This window comes from Balaenoptera borealis (genome assembly GCF_965194805.1).
Source record: "Balaenoptera borealis genome assembly, chromosome: 5".
Taxonomy (NCBI): domain Eukaryota; kingdom Metazoa; phylum Chordata; class Mammalia; order Artiodactyla; family Balaenopteridae; genus Balaenoptera; species Balaenoptera borealis.
The window spans coordinates 79,551,758-79,563,843 of NC_138862.1; the positions used below are offsets into that span (position 1 = coordinate 79,551,758).

General features: G+C 37.8%; 1 protein-coding gene across 8 annotated transcripts in view; it reads right to left on the minus strand.

Annotated features, from left to right (window-relative positions):
* The window catches only part of LPP (LIM domain containing preferred translocation partner in lipoma), a 694,560-nt gene that overhangs the window by 509,035 nt on the left and 173,439 nt on the right, over window positions 1-12,086 (minus strand). For all 8 annotated transcript variants that reach the window (XM_082393255.1, XM_082393258.1, XM_082393259.1 and 5 more), the window contains one exon: window positions 6,349-6,412. The gene's annotated coding sequence lies outside the window, so the exon portion shown is untranslated. The remainder of the gene's footprint in view (window positions 1-6,348; window positions 6,413-12,086) is intronic.

The window sequence follows — 12,086 nt, forward strand, 5'->3', positions numbered from 1 at the left end:
GGGAACTGCAGGCCCTGAACTAGATTTCACTGTGTTGGCTATTACTCACCTGTCCTCCTGCGTATTAATCCTGCATCTGTCTTCTCTTTATTAATGTTCCCAACTATGCACAGTACACAGCCAGCTAGGAACTCATCCTTAGCTTCCTATAATTCATTGGATCAGAAAAGGACAGGAGGAAACAGTGTGATGTCAGGGTCAAGTAATCTCTTACAGGAAGAACTGCAAGGGAATCCTAATAAACACAGAGAGCAGAGGCCAGCCAGAATCCTCTATTCCATGCTTCATGGAATGAACGAAGAAGTCTGGCATCCACTTATGTTTCAAGGGCATCTCACATCCCTGCATTAACAATAGGATTGGTTTTGCCTGAAAGATAATGTCCCTTTAAATGGTGGGAAGAGAAAGGATACTTCACATACAGAGATTCCTCTCCTAAAACAGAGGTACAACTATGGAGTCAGAAGAAAGAATTCTAGCCTAGGATCTGCCACTAAAAGCTTAGACAAATCATATTCCCTCCCTGACCCCAAAATCTCCATCTCTGAGATTTGGCTAGATGGGTCCTTAAAGTTCCCTCTGCCTTTGACATTCTGACCTCTCCTTACAGGTCACTGACTCAACCCTGGAAAAGTCAAACAACAGAAGAGGATCCTCTCTATATTGTTAGTGAAGTTTACCAGAGCCTCAAAACTGAGACCCGGATTATCAAGCAGAGAAACATGAAGAAAGATGGATTTTTATTTTTTCCTTTCTAACCAGAAACTGAATGTTGCTGGGGGTAGGGAACAAGTAATGCATAAATGCCCAATCACAGTATATATATATAATTCAAATCACTAACTGCCCTTCAGGTATGTACAAGAATCAAAAGCTAAAAAGAACAACTATTTTCACACACTGAACTCTCCTATGACTTTGGAAAAGTGGCAGCAGGAGGAAGAAAGAATTGACCAAGAAATAAAATCATAGATATTAGGACATTTGACTAGAAATAATGCCATAAGCACATGGTCCAACTCTACCTGTTGTTAGATACTGAAATGGACCCCAAAGAGGGAAAACGACTTGCCCAAGGTGACACAGCCAGAGATGGGAGTAGAATTAGATTCTCATGACTCCTGGTTCATAGAACATAACCCATAACACATTACTTCACTCCTGCAAGCGATGAGATTCTATCCAGGTAACTAAGAAAATAATTTCAAATATTTTGAAATAACAATAACTCATAACTCAATAATAACTCTACCTCAAATAACAATAACTGATTTATTGGATTTAAGGTAGACTAGGGCTGTTTCTATCAAATTATAATAAACAATTCACTGTAGCAATATAGACAAGTCCATGAGAATTAATTGTGCATTATTCATCATTGCTAATGAATTACCCTGTGGAAAACAGGGATAATCAACAGTCTACCAAAGGCCAGAAGCCTGTTCTTGCTCAAGTACAGATCTTCCCTGTTAAAGAACATCAGGTATCAGCTCTAAATAGTAAACAGGGTATACAGTTTCAGATTCCATGGAGTACAGCTTTAAATAGATTCGGTTTGGAAATGGGACATGGAACACACCACAGTCAGTGGATCAATGTTGAAAGCTGAGAAAAACAATGATTACACTAATTAAGTGGGTACCTGTTGACACATCTACTGTCAAGTCTAATTATTTATTTAAACTGTTATTCTTTCTTCATTACTGCCACTGACACCAATTATTACCACAAGATTATTTTAAATTTCTTGTAGCATGCCCCCAGAATATTTACTTCTCTACCTTCCAAAGGCTATTTGAGTTTTTATCCTTCTTTCCCCACCAAATCCACTTCCAAAATAAAAAAAAATAGATGAATAGATGAATGAATAGATGGATGGATGGAGTGATAGAGAGATAGGCAGATAGAGAGATAGATGAAATTCCTCTTTCTCAACAGCAATTTTTCATAACCTTTCCAGCCTTGCTTAAACTCTTCTTTGTAACTTCAAGATGGGTTTCAGTGTGGAAGTGGGGGCATAGTTAACCACTTTTCAAAATTTATTTTATTAATATTTAACAACTGGCATTTGGAGGAAAGTTAATATAATAACTGCAGTTCCTAAGTGAACAAATAGATCTCTGCCTAACAGAGCCACCAAAAATTATGATATCACATGTCTACAGTACATTCTTCTCTGATGTGTTTATCCCTGAAAATACATGAAGTACATAGGAAAGGATTTTTTTGCAGAGGTGTTTTATGGACTAGAGAGGGACAAAAAGATGGGCAGGAGTCACTCCTGTATTTTTGGCTACCATCTTTTTTTTTATTAACCCTCTCTTTTGTAGAAATGAGCATAAAGTCTAAACAACACAAGTGGCTTCTAGGTCTGATCTGCTCATAGAAGAGTTTCACAGTCCATACGTCCCCCCTCACCGGCCTTCTTTGCACATGACCTCTTCTTATTCCATGTGTATGATGAATATCAGCTTTGAAAACCGTATTAATGTAACACCAAAATTTCCACTCATTTCTAAATTGCTAGCTCCTGCAAATATGGGTCAGTACCAACAAACCTCAATTCTTTCAAAGGTCTGTGTAATTAAAATCATGTTTAAACTACTATATATAAAATTGATAATTAATAAGGACCTACTGCATAGGAATTCCCTACTGCAGGGAACTTTACTCAGTACTCTGTAATGGCCTATATGGTAAAAGAATCTAAAAAAGAGTGGATATGTGTATATATATAACTAATTCACTTTGCTGTACACCTGAAACTAACACAACATTGTAAATCAACTGTACTCCAATAAAATTTTTTTAAAAAATTATGTTTAAGATCATGGAAAAAGGGACTTCCCTGGTGGTCCAGCGGCTAAGACTCCACACTCCCAATGCAGGGGGCCTTGGTTCGAGCCCTGCTCAGGGAACTAGATCCCACATGCATGCCGCAACTAAGAAGCCCACATGCGGCAACTAAGAGATCCCACGTACCGCAACTAAGACCTGGCACAGACTAAATAAATAAATAAATATTTAAAAAAAAAAAAAAAAAGATCATGGAAAGAACATACCAAAGGGATAATCAAAATATTCATCAGAACAAATGTTTACAGTACTTGAAATGCTGATATCAAATCTTCCACAAAGTTGCTATTCTATAGGGGCTGCAGTTAGGATCACCATACTGACTACTTCACCTCTTTTTGGCTAAGCCTTCTAGAAGATTATAGAGAGCATAGCGGAGCTAGCTGGGAAGTACAGATATCAGCTGGTTATCTGCAGAGGAAAACTCACATTTTGCAAATTTTAAAACTTTTTGTGCTTCCTTAAACACATAAAACAAATTTTATGCGTCCTTATTTTTTTTTTTAAACTGGTCTCCGTTTTCTTTTTCTTTTTTTTTTAACGTATTTATTGGAGTATAATTGCTTTACAATGGTGTGTTAGTTTCTGCTTTATAACAAAGTGAACCAGCTATACATATACCTATATCCCCATATCTCCTCCCTCTTGCGTCTCCCTCCCACCCACCCTATCCCACCCCTCTACGTGGTCACAAAGCACGGAGCTGATCTCCCTGTGCTATGCGGCTGCTTCTCACTAGCTATCTATTTTACATTTGGTACTGTATATGTGTCATGCCCCTCTCTCACCTCGTCCCAGCTAACCCTTCCGCCTCCCCGTGTCAAGTCCATTCTCTACATCTGCGTCTTTATTCCTGTCCTGCACCTAGGTTTTTCAGAACCTTGTTTTTTTTTTTGATTCCATATATATGTGTTAGCATACGGTATTTGTTTTTCTCTTTCTGACTTCCTTCACTCTGTATGACAGACTCTAGGTCCATCCACCTCACTACAAATAACTCAGTTTCGTTTCTTTTTATGGCTGAGTAATATTCCATTGTATATATGTGCCACATCTTCTTTATCCATTCTTCTGTCAATGGACACTTAGGTTGCTTCCATGTCGTGGGTATTGTAAATAGAGCTGCAATGAACAATGTGGTACATGACTCTTTTTTTTTTTTTAAATGTTTTTTTAATTAATTAGTTAATTTATTTATTTTTGGCTGTCTTGGGTCTTCGTTTCTGTGTGCGGGCTTTCTCCAGTTGCGGCGAGCGGGGACCACTCTTCACCGCGGTGCGCGGGCCTCTCACTGTCGCGGCCTCTCTTGTTGCGGAGCACAGGCTCCAGACGCGCAGGCTCAGTAGTTGTGGCTCACGGGCTTAGTTGCTCCACGGCATGTGGGATCTTCCCAGACCAGGGCTCGAACCCGTGTCCCCTGCATTGGCAGGCAGATTCTTAACCACTGCGCCACCAGGGAAGCCCACATGACTCTTTTTGAATTATGGTTTTCTCAGGGTATATGCCCAGTGGTGGGATTGCTGGGTTGTACGGTAGTTCTATTTTTAGATTTTAAGGAACCTCCATACTGTTCTCCATAGTGGCTGTATCAATCTACATTCCCACCAACAGTGCAAGAGGGTTCCCTTTTCTTCACACCCTCTCCAGCATTTATTGTTTGTAGATTTTTTTAATGATGGCCATTCTGACTGGTGTGAGGTAATACCTCATTGCAGTTTTGATTTCTCTAATAATTAGTGATGTTGAGCATCCTCTCATGTGTTTGTTGGCAATCTGTATATCTTCTTTGGAGAAATGTCTATTTAGGTCTTCTGCCCATTTTTGGATTGAGTTGTTTGTTTTTTTGATATTGAGCTGCATGAGCTGCTTGTAAATTTGGGGGATTAATCCTTTGTCAGTTGCTTCATTTGCAAATATTTTCTCCCAATCTGAGAGTTGTCTTTTGGTCTTGTTTATGGTTTCCTTTGCTGTGCAAAAGCTTTTAAGTTTCATCAGGTCCCATTTGTTTATTTTTGTTTTTATTTCCATTTCTCTAGGAGGTGGGTCAAAAAGGACCTTGCTGTGATGTATGTAATAGAGTGTTCTGCCTATGTTTTCCTCTAAGAATTTTATAGTGTCTGGCCTTACATTTAGGTCTTTAATCCATTTGGAGTATATTTTTGTGTATGGTGTTAGGGAGTGTTCTAATTTCATTCTTTTACATGTAGCTGTCCAGTTTTCCCAGCACCACTTATTGAAGAGGCTGTCTTTTCTCCATTGTATATTCTTGCCTCCTTTATCAAAAATAAGGTGACCATATGTGCATGGGTTTATCTCTGGGCTTTCTACCCTGTTCCATTGATCTATATTTGTTTTTGTGCCAGTACCATACTGTCTTGATTATTGTAGCTTTGTAGTATAGTCTGAAGTAAGGGAGCCTGATTCCTCCAGCTCCGTTTTTCTTTCTCAAGATTGCCTTGGCTATTCCGGGTCTTTTGTTAAACTGGTCACTGTTTTCTTGACAAACTCAAGAAGAATGAATTCTTCTGCCAAAGTCCCAACTGCTTCACACTGGTTCCCCAGGAGAGTGGAATCCAGACACTATAGGCCCTGGGTTTCAAAAAACTCTAACTCATGTCCTGTATTCTTAAGATTTTTTTTGTTGTAGGCTTAGATTATGTCCTTTTGAGATGTGTTTTGGGCAGTTAAGAGGCAGTGACAGACCCAACGAGTAAAGTTTGGCCCCTACAGAGCCAGGTAACACTGGCAGCATAGTGTAGTGAAAAATGCACTCAATCGACAGCCAGGAAACTGGAGAGAAAGCCCTCCTGCTATATACTCACTGGGGATACAAGAAGGTACTAGATAAGAACATCCTAGGAAGAGAACAAACATATGGATACCAAGGGGAAGCGGGGGGGGGGAAGACTATGATACTATTATACATAGTATCAATAGTGTATATATGTCAATCCCAATCCCAATTGGAAGATTGGGATTGACATATATACACTATTGACACTATGTATAAAATAGATAACTAATGAGAACCTACTGTATAGCACAGGGAACTCTACCCAATGCTCTGCGGTGACCTAAATGGGAAGGAAATCCAAAAAAGAGAGGATATATGTATATGTATAGCTGATTCACCTTGCTGCACAGCTGAAACTAACACAACATTGTAAAGCAACTATACTCCAATAATAAGTAATTAATTAAAAAAAAAAAAGGCCATCCTAGGACATGGCATACTATGGACACTTAAATACTTCCATGTTGCCCAGACTTTTGTGCTTTTGATGTGAACCTTAAAAAGCTAGGAATTGAAAGAGAAATCAAATCAAGAAGACATAAAAGGGGCAAAGTTCACTGTCTTGGCCATTTTTCAGGTTTTGATGCTCATGAAATACCTTACTATTTCTTCTGTTGGGAGTGAAATCTACATTAAACATTACTGGCTAAGATGCCTATCAGCATTTCATAAACATGATGATGCCAAGCCTCTCTTACCTTGGACAGCTAGCTCTTGGAATGATCAGTGGACACAAGGTTCAGCAAACTGCAATGCTAGTGTCTGTAAATGAAACAGGTAAATGTTACTCTTAGGTTCCAAGCTCTATTTATTCATTAACAATCATAAACTCTTCTATCTATACAGCAGTTTCTTGTTTGCAAAACACTTTCACATTCATTATCTCATTTCACCCCATGACAACCTGGTGAAGAAGCAGGAAGAGATTATTCTACCCACTTCTTAGGTGAGGAAACAGAAGCTCACAGAGTGATAAGGAGGATGAGAAGGGAACTAACATCTCTCTCTTGATTAACTTCACAAATGTCATGGGAAATGGGTATTATTGTCTTGATTTTACAGATGTGAAAACTGAAGTTCAGAAAAAGTAGGTAACTTGTCCAAGACTACATAGTATAGTACATGGCAGAGTGAGAGTTTGGACCCTCTGAGCTCTGCCTGTTCATCCAGTGGTCTTTCCTTTATACCTAGGATATTAGGTGGGAAAACACAAGGACAGACAACTCACTGACTAGATCCACTAGACTTAGTGGAAGAGGGAATAATGAAATAAAACCAGCTATTTGATTGATGTGAAGAAGTAGCAAAAACAGATGGGATTTAGAGCCAGTCAGACCTGTCTTCCTCTTACCAATGGTCTTAGGCAAGTTACTTAAGCCCCAAATGTCAATGTCCTTACACATAAATGTGGCATATAATACCTACTTCATAGCCAAAGATGAGTTAAACTTTTTTTGGAAGATTTTCTTCCATTATTTCATATCTATAGGCATGGACAGCGGTGGTATACAAAATGGTAACATTTCTTCCTATGAGCCCACACTTATATGATCAAAGAATGATACTCTAAGCACGGAAGGCTAGAGGATATCTCTGGGTTGGGTATTTCCTTGATTTGTGACCCTAGTTTTAAAATACCACAAAATTTATCTATATCAATCTTAACATGGCCTCACCTACAGCAGCACAAAGAACTTTTGTTCCAAACGACAAAACCTCGAAAGTTAAGAATCATGTATCCCCTCAACCCCCAAAAGCAAAAAAAAACTGCTTTAGGTGAATGGCCTGCAGGTTTATCACAGATCATTCTAAAGTTTGTGCCTGTATCATGCTTTAGGTTCAGAGACATGGAGCTTCCAACAGGAGTGCAAGAACAAGGGGATTTGTTTTAACATAAGCATAGACTTATTGAGAAGTAAAGACCTCTGAGAAGTTTTATGAATATATCCCATTTTCATACAGGGCTCAAATCAGATTATATGAATAGAGCATGGTTGATAGGATACTCTGCAAGAAACTCTTATCATATGCCACCAATATCAAAACATTAATCATCTTTAACATTATACTTTATAGTTTGAAAAGTATTTCATGACCATGTTTTCTCAAATCATCCTCGACATAACCCCAATGAAACCTTACTACCCCAATTCCACCAATCAGGAAACCAAACTTCAAAAATCACGTGGTTAACATGGAACAGATAAAAGTTTAACCTTGTATCTTGATCCCCAAACAAGTAAGGACTCTTCTACTACACGATGCAGCCTCCCATTTGGGGGCGCTCTATTTGGAGGGAAAGGTAAAATGAGTATATACCCAATTAAAGTCCATTGTCAAGGCACCAAAGCACATTTAGTATTGAGTCCTGATTCACTGGCAAGTGAAAGGAGAGAGACTTCACATCTGTGGTCTAACCAGAAGATGACACATTACTAAGCTGAGGCAAAAGAGTGTTCGATGCAGGGTTACCATGAACACTTTCTCAGCTCTCCCCAGTGAAGTTTCAGAGATGCGACATCCTTGGGCAAGCTATCGAAACACAAGCCACAGAAACAACAGAAGGCTGTACCACTGAATTTTCGTAAAGGGGTCTACATCACTAAGTTTCATCTCACACCGTAGAAAAGCTGAAACCTTCTAGCTAAGAAGTTCGCCGTCCTCTTCTCACACGGTTTGAGTGGCACGTGTCCTCAGTAACTCGAGTATATCCCAATGCAGTGGAGTTCTCCACTAGACCCATAAAGACATCTGGGACAAGTGACAAATCCCACTCTAGCGTCTTGGTAATAAAGCCAGTTATCCTTGGCTGCCTCTGTAGATTTTATGATTGTTGGCCCAGAACCTGGCAGGTCTGCATCCTCTATCAAATCACCCATCCTCTCCCAAGAAAACTGTTCTCATCTCCAGAAGCAATTTCAGCCAAAAATAAAGAAATCAGTATGATCAACCTCTAACTTACAAAATTTCAACTTATTAATTAGAATCAGTGCAAAAGCAAGACTCACCAAACCTAGCTGGGACTAGTATAAAATAATTCATCATTTCTACTGTATTTGGGGGAAAATTGGAGAGAACAACAGAGCCAAAGGAAAAAACAGAGAGAGAGAGAGAGAGAGAGAGAGAGGAAAGAAAAATGATGGGGAATAAGGAAAAAAGAAGAGAGGAACGGGAGGACATGAGAAATGAAGAGAGCAGAGAGACCTGTTTCGACAGGTTCTTCACAAACCATGGTAACCTCTGGATTGACCACTGCACCCCAGAACATTTTTTAGGCAACAGAACTCTAGATGATGATCCTGACATTACGAACAAAAATTCCAACCAAATGGCATGAGAATCACTAAGGTCAATGTATAGATGCCCCTTAATACTTGATATTTTACAAGTGCTATAGTACAAATGAGCAGTTGACAGAGCCTTGTAAAAACTTCCTCTAAGCCAATAAACAAGTAAGTCTTCAGTCCTGTGGTCCAAGATTTTCTTTCTGAGCAAGGGGGGTTATCTTGAAAAGAACACTGGATTGAGGACCTGGGTTCTGGTTTTAGCACTACAATTCCCAAGTCTTTTAAATCAGAAGTTGTATTAAATATACATTTTTTTACTTCTCTTTCCATGGGTCTTGACCATGGTTGTCCCTAAACCACTGTGAAAAGGCCAAGAATTATTTTGTCTAGACTTTGTGCATTTTGGTAAGTTTTATGGATTGATAAAGGTGGTGGTGAGAGGATTACTTATAAATTAAACAATGTCATAATCTTAAACATGATTATTAGGAAGTCTGACCCCAAAAGCAATTGAAATGTGAGATTAGGCCAAAGGCTTTAGATGACAAACATGGAATGTCCTTCATTCCCATCATCAAATCCCGTATGAAGAACATTTTTAAATGCACGCTCACCTGATACCCTAAGACGTTTATCAAGAATACAACGTACTCCATGGCTTATGAACAATTTGGTTGTCTCATTAAAGTAATGTTTGCCAGTATTTGATTGCTTCCCTCCCTGATTTTAATTTCCTCACCTGTCAGCATCTATCAAAGGCACTGAGATCTTCTGACATCCTGGCTGATTGTGTTGAAATTAATCAGATTTTTAAAAAGTAAATTGCATGGCCTAAAGGTAATGCTCATTTTCTTCATGTGATATTTATAAGGGTTCTATCAATGGAACTTACAATCTAGAAATTAAATCAGAGGCTTTAGGAATCCTAAGCAGAAATATAAGTAGCTCACAAATTTCCAGCACTGGACTTTAGAAGATCAATACTTTAAAAAATTCAATCAACAAGTGTTTACTGAACATATAGCACTTGCCAGCAGTCACTATTGGGTAAACAGAAGAAAGTAAGACAAAGCTACCTCAGAAAGTTTAAGAAACAAGTGAAAATTATTTAATTAAGCTGAATTGACCTTGACAAAGTAGACAACAATCTGGTCACTCAAAAGATACATTTTGTATTTTTAACTGTGATCAGTTATATATATTGTGTTTTCACATGGATTAATGATATTATTCTTCACCTCAAGCCAATGAGGTGAAATTGGTATTATTGTTAGTAATAGTAGCAATATTCCTATTTGACAAGTGACAAATGTGAGGCACAGAGTAGAAAAGGGACTCTTTCTTAGATACCTGGTTATGGGCAGAGCTGGTTTGTGATCTAAATAAAATCAGACAATACAGCATGATCACTTTGAAATAAAGAGAGAAAAAATTATTTGTAAATCCTCCATACATAATTGTTCAGTGCTAATTCTTGTGCTAATATCTATCTGTAACAATGCTTAAGATACTCACTAAGGAAACCCACAGGCACTAACCTGTTCTATAAGAAGTAAGGGAGATGATGGATGGGGAAAGACTTTGTAATGTGTCCTACCATCATGAGATTATTTTTATGTATTTATGTTATTATTCCTATCTTGGAATACAAAAATATGCATTCATGCAGTAATTACGTCCCAAACACTGGTTCTAAGGCCCCTAAACTAAACAGAAAAAAGGTAAATGTTGCATGTATGCAATTCTGGGCAGCAGGGGTGGGGAAGTCAATGATAACACATAGAACTTAGAAGTTGGCTTTATAACCAAACATAACTAACCCCTAGTATATGGGTCTTATCTTTCCAGTGGACTCTAAGCCCCTACTCAGCCTTTAAGCGTATCTCCTGCTATGAAGCTTTTCCTGACCCAAAGGGGTTTGGCGAAGCAGTCTTTCCAAAGATGACCATAATGCCTAGTTTCATATCTAGATCACTAAAATTACCACACTGTTTTATAACTTTTCCTTGATTCTATGTCTTGAAGGAGAAACCTTGTCCAATTCAATTTCTTGAAACCAAACCCCAAATCCAGAATCTGGTCCTTAGCAGGTACTCAAGAAAATGTTTACTGAATGACTGCATGAACAAATGATAAAAGTGTTCTATGTAATTCCTATAGCGTTTAGATCAATACACTGTCATATAACAAGTGCTTAGTAAATGTCAGTTGAATTGAAATTAACTGAACAGTTAATTTAAAAAGCATATTGTTCAACTAAATGATTCTAAAAGCTACTAAGTGAGTGGTTCAGTGAAAAGTTAAGTAACCTGCAGTGGCCCAGCCATCATTAACCCAGTAGAGGGGTGAAGAAATGTTCTTCACAGGAAGAATAATAAAGGCTGGACATATGAACAGAAATGTAGGCAGGAGTTGAGAAAATTCATGTAGAGGAAAACAATATTTGTCAAGAAAACCATGCTAAATGATATGAAATTTAAAAATAGAGGGGGAAAATAATCTAGAGATAATGGAAATTTCTTTTAAAATTATAGGTATAAATAAAATCCAAACAAGGAACAATGGAAAAAGAAAGAGGAAGGAGAGATTCTTGAAATAATGAATACTAAAAACCAGGTCATATGTGGAAAAAAAGAAAATCAAAGACAGAACGGTATATATATATATATATATATACATATATATTTAAATATAAAACTATATATATATATATAAAACTGAATCACTGTGCTATACACCTGAAACTAACACGATATTATAAATCAACTCTACTTCAATAAAAAAAATTAAAGATTTTTTAAAAAATTGATCAAGTCAAAAGTAATATCTATTACATGCTATGTTTCTGTAACTGAGCTAAGCCCTTCACATATTTTAATCCTTAAAAATATTCTTAGAAGTCATTATATTTCCCTCTTGCATCTGACTAAAGGAATGCTTAGAAAGAGTAAGTAATCTGATCAAGTTCACACACCTAGTAAGTTATGGTACTAGAATTCATATCCCAGGTTTTAGGCCCCCAAACTCATACTGTTCTCAGTATAATAACAAAGAAAAGAAGTCGGTTTGAAAGAGGCATTTAGAGTTGGATGGCAAGATGGAACTCTAGAAAGTGGTATGAAATAGGGAAGGCATAAGGAATATGAGCA